We start from the raw sequence: 4,629 nt of genomic DNA, 5'->3' as shown, positions 1-4,629 counted from the left end.
CTGCGTACTCTCGTACGCCCCGCGTACTCAAATCAAGGGCTCCGAACTGTCCACGCCGCTCCGATGTTTCTTCCGAGGATGCGGTAAGCAGTGATGTCTCGTACGCCCTGCATACGAGCGTACGCCCCACGTACGCGAGAGTTCCAGGCCCTATAAAAGGGGTGCGAGGGTGCCGGCCAAAATTGCTAGTTTCTTTCCTTTCTTGCGCCGAAGCTCTGCGTTTCAACCCTCGGAGTCATCCCAAAGGCCCGGTTTTCATATCCAAGGTGGGGAGAAAGTTTTACACTCCCGAGATTCCCGAGAATCCTGAGAAAAATCCATTTCCCGAGACGAAACTCTGCCTGGTTTTCTGCTCGCTTTCTTCAAACCTTCAAGTGAGTTCACACCCCTGCAAACACCCTTTAAATACGTTTTTAAATGCTTTTTATACTCTTTTAAGGGGGAGGGGGGAATACAAGTAAACACACGACTAAAATCGTGTAAAACATCGATCTTTTGATATACTTTTCATACTGTTGTTTTAACTATCTTATGAAGTTATTATGATGCAAAACACCTCACAACACCGCTTTACCCTCTTGGGATACAATATGTTTATAAATAGAAATATGTTTTATTTATACGTTTACATACAAATACATCATATCAAGGGTAACATTCTTTACTAAATCATTTTATGCATTCAAAGAACTTATGATTTATGCTTTGTCAAACATTGTGAAAAAGGATAAACTTTGCATACAAGCTACTACTTTAATATAGACTTAGTTGAGAATCCGTGAGACGTGTACATCTTCAAACACTGCCTTTTTGAGAAAAGGTATCGCTACAAGTCCTGTCTATAACCAGAGTCTCCCGTTCGGAGAACGTGTCAAATGTGTATAGATCTATACGGGAAGTCATGATCCCGCGCCCTGACTGTTAGCTACAGTCCGTCTTTTGGGTTAACAGTTGTCATAACGCTACGACGCCTGAAGAACGTCGCAACAGGCATATTATGTTTAGTATGGTTATAAAACTCACCGGATATACAATTATTATGGTATTATTCTTTTATGAAAGAGTAGCTATTAAAACTATTCTTCATCTAACAAGTGCGATCTTCGTATAGCTTTACTATGTAAAACTATGACACAACTTACAAGCACGTCGGTTGCTTGCGATTTTCGGTCTTGGAGACTGCCAGTTATGTCAGGAAAATAAGGGTTTTTCCTACATACAAACCAAACAACTAATAGGAAAATAAGGGATTTTCTTGGTGCAACCATTTACAACTTATAACACGAACATTCATATGCATTTCATACTTTTATAAGAAAATAAGGGTTTTGCTTGGAAAACACAACAATTCATATCTCAACCATTAGGGAAAATATGAGATTTTTCTGGATCTAATACATTCATTTTCAACACAACAAATCATAACTCTTTACATTTGAAACACTGCGTTTTCTGGAAAACATACACGAACTTTCGAATGGCGTACATTTTCTCAAAACACTACTCAAGAACTCACCAGCTTAAATGTTGACACTTTTTCTTTGAAATAACTTGTATTCTCAGGGAACCACTAAGCAGATTTGGAAATCAACTTTTGGAGATTAAAGTGCTGACATTAATTACTTCTTTTGAAAGTTGTTTATGTATTTAACTTTTGAACATGTAACGGATACAATTATGTAAACATTTTGGAAACTTTAATATATATGGTGGGGTGTACTTTCCTTTCTATGAACTGTTATGATACTGAATATGATGTCCTCCGCCCCCGAACGTTTCCGCCGTTCTGGTTTGGGGGTGTGACACCATCGAAGGGCGTCATCCGATACAGGAAGCGGGGCAAGTTGGGCCCAAGGTATATCGGACCGTTCATGGTTGTAGCCCGGGTGGGCAAGGTGGCGTACCAGCTGGATCTTCCAGCCAAACTCAGTCAGATCCACCACACTTTCCACGTCTCTCAGTTGTGGAAGTTCCTAGTGGACGACTCAGCGGTGGTGCCTTTAGAGGATATTCAGGTTGATGACAGCCTGAATTACATTGAGCGGCCATTAGTGTCACACCCCAAAACCAAGAACGGCGGAAACGTTCTGGGGCGGAGGACGTCATGTATAATATCAACAACAATGTAAAGTAGTAAACAAGCAACAACATCATCCATTGCATTAATAAAATAATGATTATACAATTGTATTCTGTCAAATTTTGATAAACACTAAAGCATAAATCAAAATGAAAGATAAGTCTTAAACAAGCTCCATCTTCCTTTCTCCTTGCATCGGTACCTGTCTATGATGACCTGAGGATACAAGTAATTTTGAAAGCGAGTATTAGCTTTGAAGCTGGTGAGATCATAAGTATTTAGTGTCTTAATTTGTATGTAAGAATTTGTAAGTCTATGTATTATAAGAATTTGTAAATGTAAGTATTGTAAGAATTTGTAAGTGTATATGAATTGTAAGTGTTTTGAAAAACCCTAGAATCCCTATGATTCCTTCTAGTATGTGAAGGTGTCTTCTACCAAGACCTAATTGTTCTGTGTGTGTGTCTCTTGTAAGAGTATGTACTTTTCCAAAGTATAACTATCATTATTCAAAAATATAGTTTGTACATTTATGTTTAAGTGAGGTTATCACTAAAAATATGTAATGGAAGAATTAACGTAGTACTAAAACGTAGCTCTAAAAGGACTACTACCGTACTAACTACCTTAAGCCGTATTTTAGGCAAAGGCACTATGTGATAAATTGCACCATACTATCGACTGTAACAAGGACATACGAATGGTCGTAATAACAGAATGACGTTTGGCACCCGCAGACCTGCAAGAGACTCTGTCCGCAACTCAAGTCATGAGGTTTTAAGTCATGCTCCGATTTAAATCACACTAATTAACGTATTCTCGTATATGTAATGTAATGTACTGTTCTAGCTGTAATGTAATGAACTGTTCTAGCAAGTATAGTAATGTAATGAACTGTAATGTTCTATGTGTACTAGCTGTAATGTGTGTTCTCTCTATCTAACAGGTATAGTAATGTAAACGTTCTAGTATAGTTGTATATGTTCTCATCCTAGTATAGATGTATATGTTCTCGTCCTAGTATAGTTGCATATGTAATGTACAGTAATGTTCTAGAAAGTATTGACTCATGAATGAACTGACTCATTGTATGATATCGCGTTCTAGTAATGGTTCTAGTATCTTCCTGAACTACCCATATGGTAGCTTACTAGTAATCTAAGTGGTACGTATGGACGTGGATGTATACCCTTGCTACCCAAGGGCATAGGATGAACTGGAAGGACCTTTTATGACTTTATATGTACACATGATATATAACTAATATTTAAACGACCTTCGGACGAGTATCCGATATCCCACCAGACCACATCTCAAGGCGCGAAAAGGAAATAGGGTGGATAGCCTTCCTAAGCCTTTTAAACATTTCTTATATAACTATACATATAGAGGCATGCAATTTATAATATAAAAGCATAAATAAGTTTGGTAAAACATTTGAAACATAAATATTCGTTTAAGGAAAGATCGACTTGATGTCAATCTATAAAACAATTTGAAGGCATAAGTTTGATAAAACAATATAAGTACAAGGAACATTTGTTTGAAACACAGTTGTAAATAAGTTTGAAATATGATAAACAGAGTAAGAAGTACAGTGTAATAAGTAGTTTGAAACATATAAAATGTTTATAAAAATCATTTGAAGGAAACTGTTTGGTAAAACGGCTAATGAGTAGCCAAAACTTTTGAATGTTGTATATTAATCACATGTGATTGATGTAATAAGTAATATAATCCTACTTACTAATCACATGTGATTGACATAATAAGTAGCATGATTCTACTTGTATCCCCCCATAAAACATTTAAAATAGTTTAAAACATTAGTTAAGGGGTATGAACTCACCTGCAGTAAGTGACTGGAATTGAACGGCTGTTATCGTACGGAAGGATCGGACAAGTGCTTGGTGTCAAGTGAAGACTTAGACACACACAATGATCCTAATTACATATGAAGACATATGTATATAAATAATTAGAGATTTAATCACTAACCATACAAGTATAAACATTTAAGCGCGAGGACAACACTTTTGGTCAAGTGCTAGGAGGCTAATGGGTTGCAACAAAGGAGTGCAATGTCCCTAATGGAAGTTTAAGGTCAAAAGAACATATTCATTGGAGTTTACGGCCCAGGGGAGTAAGCTCCTGGCCGCAAACTCTCAACCAAGTCATGAAATGGTGCATAGAATTTCTACAACTCTAGAGGGGAATTGTTTCTAGGCTTAACAAGTGTTTAAGGTACCATATTGACTCCTATGGGGAGTTTACGGCCCAAAGACCCTTTTCCCTTGGAGTTTACGGCCGTAAACTCCCTTGGGAGGGTGATTATGTTGCTTTCAAGTCTCTATAACAACTAGGAACAATTCCAGGCTTTAATACTTGGCTTTAAGAGGGTTTATGGCACCAAATGGTACCATTTTATGGAGTTTACGGCCATATAACTCTTTGGGCCGTAAACTCCCTCACACATGGGGTTCTTAGAATTTTAACTAGTCCAAAACTCATCTAGGTACTTGCCCTAAAAGTCTCTTGGCCTAAGGAAG

Source organism: Lactuca sativa, chromosome 1 (assembly GCF_002870075.4).
Source record: "Lactuca sativa cultivar Salinas chromosome 1, Lsat_Salinas_v11, whole genome shotgun sequence".
NCBI lineage: Eukaryota > Viridiplantae > Streptophyta > Magnoliopsida > Asterales > Asteraceae > Lactuca > Lactuca sativa.
The sequence above is the reverse complement of the archived record's forward strand: the minus strand, read 5'-3'. Positions refer to the sequence as shown.